The 16,581-nt window shown below is 30.5% G+C and overlaps 1 long non-coding RNA gene across 1 annotated transcript; it reads right to left on the bottom strand.

Moving 5' to 3' along the window:
* Nucleotides 1-15,049: 15,049 nt before the first annotated feature.
* Nucleotides 15,050-16,286, bottom strand: LOC130501717 (uncharacterized). Its single transcript, XR_008939862.1, has 4 exons — nt 16,052-16,286; nt 15,753-15,981; nt 15,254-15,479; nt 15,050-15,174 (listed from the first exon to the last, which is right to left on the bottom strand). It is a non-coding gene; the product is annotated as an uncharacterized LOC130501717 (long non-coding RNA).
* Nucleotides 16,287-16,581: the final 295 nt, after the last annotated feature.

Below are 16,581 nucleotides of genomic sequence, written 5' to 3'. Positions count from 1 at the left end.
CTGCATATTTGTATCATAATTAAAACCAGATCAACCTACGCTTTTTTATCCTTATTCGATTTAGAAGTTACAACTATATTTGACTTGTTCTTTCAAGCGCGGACGTCTTTTTCTTTGTTTACCATTTTGATATAATTTGCATGAAGTTATAAAAATTTATTAGAAAATATATAATTCAAGAGTTGTTTTATATATTATAATGTTTGAGTTGTATACATGTTTTCATAACTGATTTGTACCCGTAGTCGCAACGGTAAACCTGATATAGTGATATCTCATATATAATCCGGTTCAGACCGAATAAATAATCGTTAATTTAAAATCCGTTAGAATTTAGTAAAAATCTAAACTCCCACTGTTAACCATGTCGAGGTGATCTTAATAAATCAGCATTAATAAGTTAAAATATTTTAAGTATACAGTTTAAGACCCTTTAAAACCAAAAAAAAAAACAGTACATGAAGTTCATTAGTTTTAAGTATATAGTTTAAAATAAAATGGTATGTGATTCATTAGTTTTTATTCATTAAAATTAGTTGTCTGATAAAAATATACTTAAGCAAACACAGATTTTAAGTATGGTAAAATTTCAGCAATGTATAACGAATTATGAAGGTTTTATGTAGCTGATACTAATAAACATTGATAAAACAATAATGAATTGTGATAAAAATGATGAATATTTGAAATAGTTCTTGTGAATATTGTTAGGTTAATATTTGTTGGATGAAATGAGTCTTCTATGGATTATGAGATTAATGAGACATGTTTAGAGAAGAGTTTAATAAAATATATGTTGTATATTATTTTCGTGTAGCAAATTATATGGTTTAATAAATCAACGTATATATCATATAACTTGACATAAAAAAAAATATCATATAACTTTTATCTACAAAAAAGATGTGGCCTAATAAATAAAATTATGGACTAAATGATTGTTAGAGAAATTTAAGGGTACTTATTATTAGTCAAAGTATTATGGTATTAGTTAGTAAAAAGGTCCAACAACTTTTTATAAGTAGATTTTTTTAGATTCTTTCTTTTTTAATAGTATAGATTGGTTGATTCTCGTAAAGAACGATGAAATTAAGAAAATACCTATAATATGACAAGTTTGTGTCTATGAAAGAAAGTATCATAGTGTGAGATTTAGGGTATATAATTAATTAGTGTATAAGCTGTGGGTAAGAAGTGCAATTTCTCTTAATTTAAACGTAAATAAATTAGGACTCCGATTTAAGAACGTAAATGGTGTAATTTGAAGAAAACTACAATACTCTCAGAGGTTAATGTAACTGTAAACAACCTAACCGAGACATTTTTGGGACAAATACTAACTTTTTTTGTTCAGCAACATTTGAATAAAGTTTTTTTTTCTTGAAAACATCATTTGAATAAAACTTAAGATGTCTCAGTTACACCATTTGAGATCCTAAGAATAAAAGAAATACACCTGAAGTATTCAAGAAGGAGAGAATTCCAAAGAGCTCTGGAGGCTTTCTTTTGGAACCGCCCAGATTAGTTGGGTAGAGTCAGATTCGAATTTGATCCATGAGAAACCATTTCATTTTCTTTGATTTTGTTGGTTGATTTTATTAATCTGTTTTCAATGTCATAGTTTTCATACAGATTGTAGTAATTGGCTATTGTACGTGCTCTAGTTCCAAAAAGTGAAATGCTTTGTCGGAATTGTATCAATACAATGGCGTTTGTCAGAATTGTATCAATATTTTAAATATTTCTTTTGTGAATGAGATTAGTCATATGCTAGTAGAATTTTTGGATAATGAGATATGATTTTGACCTAAACCAACATTTATAAGTATGTTCTTAAAAAAAAAACATTATTAATTATCACCATTTAAAGACTGCTACTTTCTCAATTTCTTAAAAAAATGTCATTTTAACATTTTATTATTACACAAAAGAGTTATTTTAGAATTCCATTGAAAACTTTTCTTATTTTCAACTTAATATAAATTTTAAACTGTACTGATCTTATAAATAATTTTATTTATCACAAATATCATTGATCAAATGAGCGTAATTAATAAGAACATAAATACATTTTAATTATTTTTTAATATGTGTGAAAAATATCAAAATACTAGACAAACATTTCTTGATGATTATTAACTTTTGTTGAGGTGCTTAGTTTATTATTCAACGACCAAAATTAATCTCTATCTTAATTATATTATTGTATAAGCATATACTCCCTCTGTTTTTTTATGTAAGTAGTTTTAGATGAATGCACAAATATTAAGAAAGTCATTAATTTTTTCAAAAGTAGCATTGGATGTATCAATTAAGTGTAGTTAAACCAATCATAAATAAGTAAATATTATTTGATTGGTCACACTTAACCCAATAAAAAAAGAAATCATTTAAAATTATGAAAACTACTTATATTTTGAAACAAATAAATTTTGCTTAAACTACTTACAATAAAAAACAGAAGGAGTATATCCCTAGGCAAATATTTGTTTTCCAACAATGTATCCTTTCAATTCTCTTATAATTTGAGCGTAGGATGACAAACTTCTTAATTACCAACATTGAGCTTACGATTCTTAGAGAACTTATATGTCACATAGGCTTGCCATTTTACCTGGAGCTAAAACCATATCGAAATCAATCTGAAAATACAGGTTCAAGTTTGGGTACGGATCTATACTGAAATATTATATATGTATATATACATGATTATTTTGGTAATATTCAATATTATATTAAAAAAAACTTTGGTTTTGGTTTTGGTTTTCAAATAGAGTTTTGGGTTTCAATTAGATTTTTGGATTTTTCTAAAATATTGTTTGGATATACGTATAAAATTGGGGGATTTGCCAAATATGATTCAAAACTTTGAGTCAAACACAGAAGTGTATTCCAAATTAAGTCAAATGCAAAAGTAACCTAAAGGCCTAGTGAAATTACAACAGTCCCCTTATGAACAAACAAAAAACATGTATTCAGTTTTACCATTTTAACCCTCTGTTAGAGATGACTTACAAAGAAAACTTTTTGTAAGTCTTCTCATTCAGTAGATCTTGAAAATAATTTAAAATTTTTATAAAAAATATATTGATAGGTAAAAAATTGAAATCATGTAAAAATAAACATTTCTCAATGATGTAAATTTAGTTTATCTAAAATTGAATTATTTTCAACATAGATGAGTGAATATAGATTAGTTCATGAGTCATTGGTTTAAGGTTTGGTAACATATGTTATAGTTTTGTTGGTATCTTTAGGGTTAGATTCTGAAATCTTATCTTCATTTTTTTTGCTTTTTCAATTGATCTATATATGTTTAGTAACTATCTAATAACTTGATTTAAACACTTTCTTGGTTTCTTTTAAATTTAAGAAAATGTTTTTTTTTGCATAGTTATTTGACTTTAGGGTCTGGAAGACTCACAAAAAAACTTAAAAAGAAGTCTTCCGACACATCCCGCCGAAATTTTAGTAGAATTTAGATTTCCCGCCTAAATCAAAGTCTTCTAGAAGTCTTCCAATGGATTAGATCTTAAAAGTAATTAATAAATTTTATAAAAATTATTTTCAAAGAGAAAAATTCGAAATCATGTATTAATAAACATTTCTGAAAGAGAGAAATTTAGTTTTACTATTGAATTATTTTTAACAAAGACGAGTGAATGTAGATTAAGTCATGATAGTCTTTGGTTTAGGGTATGGTAACATATGTTGTGGTATTGTTGGTATCTTTAAGGTTAGTTTCCAAAATCTTATCTTTATTTTTTTTTTCAAATTGACCTACATATGTTTAGTAACTATCTAATAACTTGATTTAAACACTTTATAAGTTAATTTTAAGTTTAAGAAAGTATGTTTTTGCATAGTTACTTGATTTTAGAGTCTGAAAGACTCACATAAGACTTAAAAGATGTCTTCTCATATATCCCGCCTAAATTTTAGTAAAAGTTAGGGTTCCTGCCTAAAATTTTAGAAGAATTTAGGTTTTCCGCCTAAATCAAAGTCTTCCAGAAGTCTTCCAGAGGAAGTCTTCCCATGGATTAGATCTTAAAAGTAATTAATAAATTTTATAAAAAATATTTTCAAAGAGAAAAAAATCGAAATCATGTATTAATATACATTTGTAAAAGATAGAAATTTAGATTTACTGAAATTGAATTATTTTAACATAGATGAGTGAATATAGATTAAGTCATGATAGTCTTTGGTTTAGGGTATGATAACATATATTGTGGTATTGTTGGTATTTATAGGGTTAGATTTTGAAATCTTATCTTAATTGTTTTTTCAAATTGACCTATATATGTTTAGTAACTATCTAATAACTTGATTTAAACACTTTCTAAGTTTATTTTAAGTTTAATAAAGTGTTTTGTGCATAGTTATTTCATTTCAGGGTTTAGAAGACTGTCAGACGACTTTTAAAAGATTTCTTGAGAAGTCGTCTAGGATGAATGGTTAGAAGATTATAGGGTCTGGAAAACTCAGGGAAGACTTCCCGCCTAAATTTTAGAAGTATTTGGGTTTTCCGCCTAAGTCGAAGTCTTCTCTTAGAAGATTTCTTAGTCTTCTATTTCGAATATATTTAACCTAATTTAAATTTTTGTCTCCATATATAAAGAAAATTTACACATTCTCTTTCTTTCTCTCAAATGGCTGCAACAAAAATATAATATTTATCAGTCTAAAACTCTCCAACCTCTCTCTAATCTCTTTGAACATCACCAAATTTTATATCTATTTCTCATTTTTTTTATGTAATCTCACTAATTTATCTTCTTTTTGCAGGTTTTCCTTATATGATTTTCATATTTTCCTCTTTCAAAGGTAGATCTATAAATTCTGATATGCATTTTTTGTTTTATATGTTAGATTCTAAAAAGCTATAGATTCAACCTAATGTAATTGTTTTGTATATATTGTAGCATAACATTTTGTGTTTTATATATTGATTCTAAAAAGTTATAGATCCAACCTAATGTGAGTGTCTTGTTTATTATTTAAGAATAAAAATTTATATTTGAAGTGTTCTCTATTTTGAAACCATTTGAATGCTTTCGAATATGCAGATTTTTCAGATTTGAGATAGACTTTGGAAGACTTGTGAGAAAACTCTTGGAAAACTTTCGGAAGACTGTCAGAAGACTCTCGGTCGGAAGACTCTCGGAAGACTTCTTGTAAAGTCTTCTAATGTATATTATGCTCGAAGACTTCCCACGAAGTCTTCAGGAAGTCTTCCGAAGTATTCTATCCAAAGTAGTACAAAGGGATGATGTCAAGTGGAGTCCAAACTTATCTATGTTAAGGAATAATATCTAGCTCAATGTGTAATAATTTTATTAATGGTTTGTTTTATGATTTATAAGTGTACTATTGTAATTGTGAATTATTTTTGTAAACTTTAAGAGATGTTAATCAAAAGAAATTAGTAAATATGTTCATGTTTTGACAAAAGTACTTGATATTATTAAAGTTATTGATACAACATACCAAGAAATTGTTTTAACCATTCTACTCACTCATATAAAAATTCAACAACACAAAACTTAGTTAAATTTACTAAAACTAAGAGAGAAAACTTAGTCAAATTCACAAAATATCTTATGATCTAAAAGACACATTAAACCTTATGACTTGATATTTTAAAAGTTATTTAACATTTTTGAAAGTTAAAAAAACATAACTTGAAGTTACTTAACACTCTTGAAAATCTAACAAAAAACAAAACTTGAAGTTAGAACACATTAACAAACACATAAATCAACTTAATAAAACAAAATCATTAGAGAAAACTTCAAAAAAAAATCTTCTGTAAGTCTTTTATGAGGAAGACTTACAGAAGACTTCTCCGTTAGCTAGAAACATTATTAAATATCAATGTTTGTAACTTTATAATTATCACCAATTAAGTTATGAATTCCACTCAGTAGTTCCAATATTGACTAATAAACATGAATTAAGAAAAAAATATTAAAAATTCATTTTAATTTTGGAGAAATTTGAAGTTTAATAAGGATTTACGTAGAAGACTTCTTAAGACTTCTTAAGTCTTAAGAAGTCTTCCATTTAGGTCATTTTTGCAATTGCAAATTTACGAAGGAAGACTTCTTAAGAAGTCTACTCTACAGAAGACATCTTGAGAAGTCTTCTTTTGTAAATATTGCCTTACTTTTGAATTTGAAATTTTTTCGAAAATGCCAGAGAAGACCTCCAAAAAAGTCTTCTAGGATAAATATGTTAGTTTTGCAATTGACCGAAGCTTGTCAGAAATTTGACTTTTTAGAGAAGACTTCTTTGACTTTTCCAGAGAAGACTTCTCTAGAAGTCTTCCGACGGAAGACATCTTTAGAAGTCTTCTTTTGCAGCCAAAGGTTTTGATGTAACCCTATTCAACAACAAAATATCATCAGTTGAGGGTTTGGCTTATGGGTTTGGTTTAAGCGAGATGGGCTTAAAGATTTATTAAAAATGTGCTCATGATCATGCTTCAGTCCAAAGAAGAAGGGCCCAACAAGAGAATAGAAGCTATGGCGAAATAATATATCAATCTGACGGTAATTCAAAGACCGACGACCATGCAAAAGGGCGTGACCAGCCGAAGAGTCTTGCGATCACAACTTTTGAAATTCGGTCAAAATTCTTGGTCTTTGGTCAAGTCAATATTCCTAGTCACATCTTCATGGTTTTAAGAGCTTTATAGTTTCTAGGATTGACTAAAATATTTATTTCTATCCACAACCTATTATATAAAGGCTTGCTATTGTATTGTTTTATTCATTCAAGCTTTTTAATAAAAACTACTTTTAGATTTGTTGAATCCTTTGTTCTTCGGAACATCGTAATGCTAGGGGAGGAATTCCCGAAAGCAAACCGTCTAGTGATCACTTCTTAGCCGTGACCTGCTCGATCATAGACACTTCTACACAAGGGATTGATTCATTCGCAAATCAGTCTCTGAAGTTCATCTTCCATCTTCGACTTCAATCCATCATCCATTCCACCTTCCTTTGGTCATTTTCTCGATCAAAGTCTATCCATCACCAACCTTCGAGTGTAATCATCGGTAGAGTTTCTATTATTTGGTATCAGAGCCACTTGAGGGTTTGGTGTTCGTTTTTGTCATCCATCATTCTCATCTTTCCATTTTCTACGGAAAAAAGAGTTCTACGAGAAGCCAAGAGATCATCCAATATGAAGTTAAACCGAGACAGCTCAATCATCTTTCGTAGTGTTTTTGCTAGAGGAGGAATTCTCGAAGGCTGGTGTCATGGATCAATTCTGCACAGTGACCTGTGCGATCCTTGACCAAACATTATGACGGATTTGAGGGCAAATTGTTTTAAAGGAGGAGGGGATGATGTAACCCTATTCAACAATAAAATATCATCAGTTGAGGGTTTGGTTTAAACGACATGGGCTTGAAGATTTACTAAAAATGTGCTCATGATCATGCTTCAGTCCAAAGAAGAAGGGTCCAACAAGAAAATATAAGCTATGGCGAAATAATATATCAATCTGACGGTAATTCAAAGACCGACGACCATGCAAAAGGGCGTGACCAGCCGAAGAGTCTTGCGATCACAACGTTTGAAATTCGATCAAAAGTTTTAGTCTTTGGTCAAGTCAATATTCCTAGTCAAGTCTAAAGGTTTTAAGAGCTTTATAGTTTCCAGGATTGACTAGAATAATTATTTCTATCCACAGCCTATTATATAAAGGCTTGCTATTGTATTTTTTTTTTATTCATTCAACCTTGTTAATAAAAACTACTTTTAGATTTGTTGAATCCTTTGTTCTTTTGAATATCGTAATGCTAGGGGAGGAATTCCCAAAAGCAAACTATCTAGTGATCACGTCTGAGCGGTGACCTGCTCGATCATAGACACTTCTACACAAGGGATTGATTCATTCGTAAATCAGTCTCTGAAGTTCATCTTCCATCTTCGACTTCAATCTATCATCCATTCCACCTTCCTTTGGTCGTTTTCTCGATCAAAGTCTATCCATCACCAACCTTCGAGTGTAATCCTCGGGAGAGTTTTTATTAGGTTTGACCAAAAACCGGAATAAAACTTGGGAAGACTTCTAAAGAAGTCTTCTTGTATAGAAGACTTCTTAATGTTAAATGTTTTACTATTATTTTTCAATTGCAAAAGTAACTCACACACACATCTTGCGACAATGAGAAGACTTCGGGAAGACTTTCAGACGACTTCTTTAGAAGTTTTCTCCAAGAAGACTTTCCAGTAAAAAGTCAAATTTCTAACTAATTTTGGTCTGTTGCAAAATTAACTTGTTTATTCGAGAAGACTTTTTGGAAAGTTTTCTCTAGGAATTTCGATTTTTTTGTTAACAAAGGAAAGTCAGAAGACTTCCTTATTGAAAACACACAAAAGGTCAATTGCAAAAGTAAACTATGCATTGACCAGAAGACTTTTGTAGAAGTCTTCTCGACAAAGGAAGACTTCTTTAGAAGTCTTAATCGTCGAACAGATCTGAAAAATGAAATGTGGTTCTTCATTTCATATTCATTTCATACCTTGAACCCGTGAGATGACTTGTGTGGCTTTTTCAATCACCCAGAACTTCACCACAACAGTTACCAACTCGTTAATCATGAGAATTGTGAGCTTTAATGCCTATATGAACCTTACATAATTGCTAATCAAAGTCTTCAGTTTTTTGGATGAATTTTGAGATAAAGTGTAAGATATGTGGTTTGTGTGGATATGAAGTGTGAAAAGATGAGAAAAAATCGAAACTTTAGGGCATTAATACCTTCAATTTGGTTGTTCATGGTGGTTGAGGTATTGATGTTAATGTCAATATTGTAAATACTTGGTGAAGATGAAGATGATAAGATAAAATCATCATTTTCAAAAAAAAAAAAGTAATGACATTTTCGTAGATAACTAGAACTTCTAGGTTGAATAAGGGGAAATTTCACAACTACACTTTGTTTGGTACCACTTTTCAATTTTACCACCATCCTAGAGACATTTTTACAAATACACTTTTTATTAATGAGCAAATTACAATGGTACCCCCTATCTTAGCCTTTTCCAACTGTTTCTCTTTCTCTCGACGCGATTCATCTTCTCCTCCTCCCCGTCGAGTTCCGGCATCTCTCTCACACGGCGACAAAATCGACGACTCCGGCGATGAAATCGACGACTCCGGCGATGAAATCAACGACTCCAGTGACAAAATCGACGAATCCAGTGACAAAACCTTAGTCTTCCAGTTCTCAGTCAAGCACGATCAGAAGCTTGACTGTGGTGGTGGCTAAATGAAGCTTCTCAGTGGTGATGTTGACCAGAAGAAATTTGGTGAGCGAAGGAGGTGACTTTCAGGAGCCACCGGAGGAAGCGAAGCTCTTCGTCGGGAACTTGGCTTACGACGCTGACAGTCAAGCCTTGGCTACGCTCTTTGAGCAAGCCGGTACTGTTGAAATCGCTGAGGTGAATATGACTTTGCTGCTTCCTTCTTGTGATGCTTGTTTGATTGATGCGTTTGTGTACATTGTGCATTGTTTAATTGGTTGAGAGATAAAGTAAAGTTCGTGGCTTTTAAGTGTTTGGATCTATCTATTGCTTGAGATTACTATCGAAGTGATCAGGATTGTGTGGATTGAATTTGTATCTGTCCTAAAGTGTTCTTTGGATTCTTGTGGTTGAAGGTTATCTACAATAGGGAGACGGACCAGAGTCGTGGGTTCGGATTTGTGACAATGAGTACCGTGGAAGAAGCTGAGACTGCTGTTGAGAAGTTCAACCGTTATGTAAGTTTTTATATGTGTCTACCATTTCTGAAGTAGTAACACCTATTGTTGTGGTGGATGTTAATCATTTGATATTGGCTCATCAGTGGCGTCATTAGCTCTTGATCCGACCAAAGTTTTCTTATTTTTCTGCTCCAAGAAAGCAGTTTTTGTTTTTGTACATGGAGTAGTTCTGTTTACTACCTATCCCCATTTGTTGCATTTCCATGAACATGTTATGTCATTGATCATCCTCTTACATAAACACTCCATCACGCCCTGCGTTCCGTGGTGGTGGTGGTGACTCGAGAAGGGGGAGATACTCTAAGCTCTACTCTCCACCAGACCACAATCTGTTGACTCCAAATGCAGTGAAAGGTAGTAGATTCAAGAAGAGTCCTCCCGGAGGAGGAGGAGGGAGCTCGTGGAAGTGTTTGTTACATTAAAATAGGATTTTGTGTTTCTGTATTAATATTCATTTGATTTGTTTAACTACAACACTCTATTGTGAGACCTTGACTTTGATATATGGGATGGAATTTAAACTTGGGCTCTAGCTGATCTATATTATCTTGCATGTTAGAAACCTCTTATAAGGGTTTATAAGACCTCTTATAAGGGTTTATAAAACCATTTATAAGATTTTATAAATATATTTAAAAAAGTTTATGAATCTGTATAGAAAGGTTTATAAAAAATTACAAGAGTTTAATATTTTCATAACACAATTTATAAGAGTTAATAAATCTTTTTCAAGAGTTTATAAATCGTTTATAAAAGTTTATAAATCTTTACAAAACTTTAGAAGTAAATATTCATAAAGTACTGGGGCTCCTGATCCTCTTTGTGAGCCAAGCGGGTTACGAGGAACCAGAGGCTTCGAGTTGTATGTGGCTTGTAACCATGAAGGGCCTGAGTGCGCCACATCAGACTGGCTGCGTACATATCTTATAACACTCTCAGAGATTTCCATAGCCAAGAGATTGTACCCTAATGACTTGAATTTGAACTTGAATCGCCAAGACTTCAACAGCTTCCGGTTCCTCTTAGTCCTCAGCCATGTTGAGTTTAACTTCTCAGTATACCTTCCAGAAGAAGTGTTACCAAGCTCGACTTCAGTGTCGATGGAGTAACTGACAGTAACACAACCAATCTCAGGAAGGTATACTTATGAAAGCTTATATTCAATTTATAAATCAACTAAAAGAGCCTATAACCATTTAGAAAGCCTTATAAAACAATTTATAATGGTTTGTATAATAACTTATAAGGGTTTATAAGAGTATGTAAATAATTTATAAGGGTTTATAAACATAATTTATAAAGTTTATACACCAATATAAAACAATTTATATGGGTATGTAAAATTATTTGTAAGAGTATATAAACCATTAATAAAGACATATAAAAATGGTTATAAAATCTATAAACCATTTATAAATGTTTATAAGAAAATTATAAAAGTTTATAAATAATTTATAAGAGGTATGGATACTATAAATAAGGGTTTATAAAAAACTTTATGAAAGCTTATATTCAATTGATAAGGGGTATTCTAAGAGTTGCATAGGTTTATAAATCAATTAAAAGAGCCTATAACCATTTAGAAAGCCTTATAAAACAATTTAAAATGGTTTGTATAATAATATATAAGGGTTTATAAGAGTATGTAAATAATTTATAAGGATTTATAAAAAGAATTTATAAAGTTTATACACCATTATAAAGGATTATAAAGCAATTTATAAAGGTATGTAAAATTTCTGAAGCGGTGGAACCTTGCTTCCCGTCTGCATATGCCTTAGAATCTACCACGTATCATTATCTCTTTATAAAGCCTGCAGCCTGCACGTGTACTTTATTTTTATGAATTTAATCTTGTGTATCAAAGTGCGGGGCTTATAAATTATTTGTAAGAGTCTCTAATCCATTTATAAATGTTTATAAAACAATTAATAAAGTCTATAAATCATTTATAAGTGTTTATAAAAAACGCTATGTAAATTTATAAATTATATATAAGAGGCATGTATACAATTTATAAGGTTTATTGGCTTATGAATCACTTAAATCATTTATAAGAGTCTATAACCCTTTAGAAAGGCTTATTAAACAAGTTATAAGCAATGTTTTGAAAACCGGACCGGACACCGACTCGGTGAAACTACTGGTTGACTGGTTAGACCAGTTCAACCGGTCGAACCGGATTTTTTATTTATATAAAAATTTATATAATTATATATTTATACTATATAAACTTTACTTCTACATATAATACTTTCTCTATTCTTTTTTTATTAAATCAAAATAAACAACAAACATAAATCTGATTCCTATGTAAACTACAAATTAAAAAAAAATGATTTACAGCTAAAACAATCATATTTATTTATTTTTACAACTAACATTTCAAATTTTAAGAATATGGTAAAATAAAAATAGTATATGAGAGTCAAACATATATAAAAAAAAAGAGAGTCAAACATATATTTTTCACATTTTTTCTTAGAAAAATAAAAAATCAATTAAATAGTGATAGTTGAACATTAATTATAAAATATTAAATTTTAGCTAGTAATAATTTAAAACACTTAATTATATGTTAATTTTTAAAAACCGGGTTTTAAAACTAAACTGGGTCACCGGTTTTACCGGGTTTCAGCCGGTTTTACTGGTTTTTATCAAATCCGGGTTTTAAACGAACCGGACTCGGCTTCTTCAGCGAGTCACGGTCGGACCGGTTCGACCGGCCGGTCCGATCCGGTTTTCAAAACACTGGTTATAAGAGTTGTTGACAAAAAAAACAAGTTATAAGAGTTAATAATTTTTTTTAGGATTTATAAAGGTATGTAAATAATTTATAAGAGTTTATAAAATATTTATAAAAAAATAATTTATAGGAATATGTTCTAAATGTTGTTCAATTCAGTATTGTGTTTGAATTTCTCTCTGCAACATTAATCATACAGTTATTTGCTAAAAGTTCAATTTGTTCCAATTTTTTTTACACCTTTATAAAATATAATTCTGGATTTCAAAAAAGTCTCTTAAATCATTTATAAGAGTTTATAATAATTTAAAAAGACTTATAAAACAATTTACAAGAGTTTGTAAAATAATTTATAAGAGTTTGCAAAATAATTTAAATAAGTTTATAAGTAATTTATATAAGATTTTAAGAGTTTATATAAAGTTTTAATGGGGTTTGAAGAGTTTATATAGGGTTTATAAAAAAAACATAAAGGTTTCTAAAACCATTTAAATATTTATATAACTATTTATAAAGGTTTATAAAACCATTTATCAATTTTGTAATGATTTATATCATCTTATAAGGGTTTATAAGAGCTTTATATAACTCACTACAAGAAAAATGCGTTTTAATAGCAGACCAGGATAGCGTTTTTTCGTTTTTTGCTATAATTGACATATCCGTTAGTTTTAGATAGCGTTTGTATTTTTAGAAACGCTATGATAGAGTAGTATATTTTGAAACGCTATGATAGCATATATTTGATAACAAAACAATTTAAACGCTATATTTAGGTTTTTAAATCTCTAAACCCTAAACAAATTGTAAACACTAAACTCAAAATATAAACCTTAAAACTCTTATATTTTCGTAATATAACTTCAAATCTTGAATTTGAACTCAAGTTTTTTTATTTTAAAATTTGAAATGTTATGTTTGGTTTTTCAATCTTTATACCCTATACATTAAACCCTAAACTATTAACACAAACTTTAAACTCTAATATCTAACATCAAATCTTTACTTTAACTTTAAATCTTAATAAAACTCAAAAGTAATATTTTTCAAAAGTTAATATCAAATCTTAAATCAATATCCAAACCCTTTAACCCTCATAGTCCAAACCCTTATAAAATTGATTCATAACTTAAAAAATTATAAATTTTTCAATATTTTTTGAAACTTTACCTCCAAACTATAACTACATTAATTATATTTTTTGGTCGAAATTACATATAAATTATAATTATATGAAAAGAAACAGTTTTCTAATGAGTTAATTTTAGACCATTGATTGATTTCAATCTAAAGGCCACAAATTAATGTTTTATTTATTTTTTTCCTTCTTTTTATTGGTCAATCTCTCAAACACAAGGATAGCAATCTTGACCATTGATTATTTTTTATCCTATGGCTAGCAATCACACATCTCTCTCTTTCATTGTCACGACATCTTTTTTTTTTAGTTTCAGATCTTAAACAAATCTCTTCTTCTCCTTTGAATCTGTATATTTCTCAATCACCACCACCACACCACGTCCGTTCTTTTGCCGTTCCAGAGTCACAACCACCATCTCTCTCTCTCTCTCTCTCTCTCTCTCTCTCTCTCTCTCTCTCTCTCTCTCTCTCTCTCTCTCTCTCTCTCTCTCTCTCTCTCTCTCTCTCTCTCTCTCTCTCTCTCTCTCTCTCTCTCTCTCTCTCGCAACCTCTAGCCGTGTTTACTTTCTTCGATTTGATTCTCAGCAAGGTATGTTCTTGTTATTTCTTACTACAGTGACCCAGAAACCTGGATTCAAAATTGATTGAAACGTTTTTTGGTTTTTAGGGAGAAGTAGGAAGATGGTGAAACGGGAAAGAGAAGTGGAGTCAGAGAAGTGGTGGTGCGAGAAGATGGTGAAACGGGAAAGAGAAGTGGTGGAGGAGTTCGTGATGGTTGGAGTAAGCGAACAGACAAGGTGGAGGCGGAGCTCTGCGGCAAAGGAGGTGGAGGCACGAAGAGTCTGAAGATCAGAAGCTGAAGAACGATGAAGGTGGATGTGCGGCGGCTGGATAGGTTTAGTTAGTAATTAGGTTTAATCTTGGTTTAGGTTTTTGGTTTAGTAGGTTTAGTAGGTTTTGGTTTAAGATTTTTAATTTGTAAATCATATTTTGTTTTTGTAAATCTGTTTAATTATAAATCATTTTATTTAATAAAAAATTTAAATATATAAACAAATTTAAAATTTTATTATGTTTCTAATTTTTAATTTTTTTTTTTTTTTAATTTTTTATGATGAAAATAATAACAAAAAATATACACTACTAAAGAATATTTAATTGCAGAAATAAAAGTGCTATCGTAACGGAAGCAAAGATAGCACAACGAAATAACGCTATTTAATGCCCTCGACCTATTATGACGGGCGATGATACAGCGCTTAAGAAACCGCTATCGTATCGTTATATAGCGTTATTCGTCCGCTATTAAAACGCATTTTTCTTGTAGTGACTATTTTATAAATAGCTTTATAAAAGTTCATAATTGGTATAACAAATATATTAATTTATAAAAGTTTATAAATAATAATTACAAGAGATTTATATGTCTTTATAAAGATACACCAGATGATCAGATCAAACATTTTCATGGCTTTTACTTCTCCACAAAGTTACAAAGCCTCCGCTGCAAACACACAACATAAACTGTTAAAATTAAACAATCTTTGAATCAAGAAGACAAAGAGAAAGCTTCATTTACACACCTGAAAAGATGAAACAAGCTCAGGCACTTGGAGAATGGATGAAGCATACATCAACTCAACAACGAAATCAATAACAGGTCAACAAGAATCATGAGCACAAACAGAGTCAACACAAGTGGAAACCTCCAAAGGAAATGGCTTTATCCTCCCAGTGTAGATACAACTCAGGAAATAAACAAAACCTTCATACCCAACTGCTCCATAAGTTTATGCCTGAATATGAATTCTGAGATGAAAAGAATCAGAAGCAAACTTAGATACAAACCACAAAAGCATCACAAAAATCATATGTTTCTCTTTTAAGTAAAAGTTACTTGAAGAGTAAAACTCTTAACATCCTTGAACAAATCACACAACACTGCCCATAAAGCCTCTTTATTTCATGGCTTCGTTAAACCATAACTTCAGATATCAAATTTCAAGTTAATGTGTTGTTCTAATTTCTATCCAAAGACACAAAAAAATTAAAATGATCTTTTGTATAGTAGTTAAGTTATACCTCTAGTTTTTATCAAAAGAGAAACGTGCACCAATGTAAAAGGCAGCAGAGATGAGCCAAGAGTCAGAGTGAACTGCAGTCAGAGAAACCCAGTTTTCCTCTGCCATACCATCCCTTGCGAAGTTGATGCCAAGAGCTGGTTCAGGAAGCTCAGGAGGGACCTCGTCGACAGGGAGATCAACCTCCCATGACCCGTTTGGAAGTCCGTAAAGACGCAAGTTTTCATCGGCTGCACACGTCAAACAGAAACAGAATTAGACTACAGAAAAAAAAACACAGAGAAACCTGTAGAAACTCACAAACTACTGGAGTACAGAGCACATCCCAAACATCATGGTCATTGGAAAAGCATCCACCTTTTAGCATTATAAACAGAATATCCAAGTCATGGCAATACATCTTTCTGATTGCATCCAAATAAAGAATTCATAAAAAAATGCACGTTGTTTTTAACAGCAACATACATAAGCTTCTAAAGGTCAGACACAGATTCAACAGATGCTATTTCGCCTAAAAGAGACCTCAATGGATCACATAACAAACTAATGTTCTATCAAAATCAACAAAGCCAATGAATATGTAAATAATCAATAAGGGTTAATAAGAGTTTATAAATCTTTTGTAAAGTTTATAAACAAACAGTTTAAAGTTTATAAATCATTTATAAAGTTTGTAAATCATTTATAAATGTTTATTAATTATTTGTAAGATGGCTTATAAAGAAGTTAATAAAATTTATAAACCCTTTATAAATGTTTATAAAAGAAATCAGTTAGAAGATCTAGTGTGTCTCTATACAAACTCAAAACTCAGTTTCTAAGTACTTTGT

This window comes from Raphanus sativus, chromosome 1 (genome assembly GCF_000801105.2).
Source record: "Raphanus sativus cultivar WK10039 chromosome 1, ASM80110v3, whole genome shotgun sequence".
NCBI classification, from domain to species: Eukaryota; Viridiplantae; Streptophyta; class Magnoliopsida; order Brassicales; family Brassicaceae; genus Raphanus; species Raphanus sativus.
Note: the sequence above shows the minus strand (reverse complement) of the source record. Positions and strands in the feature narration are given on the sequence as shown.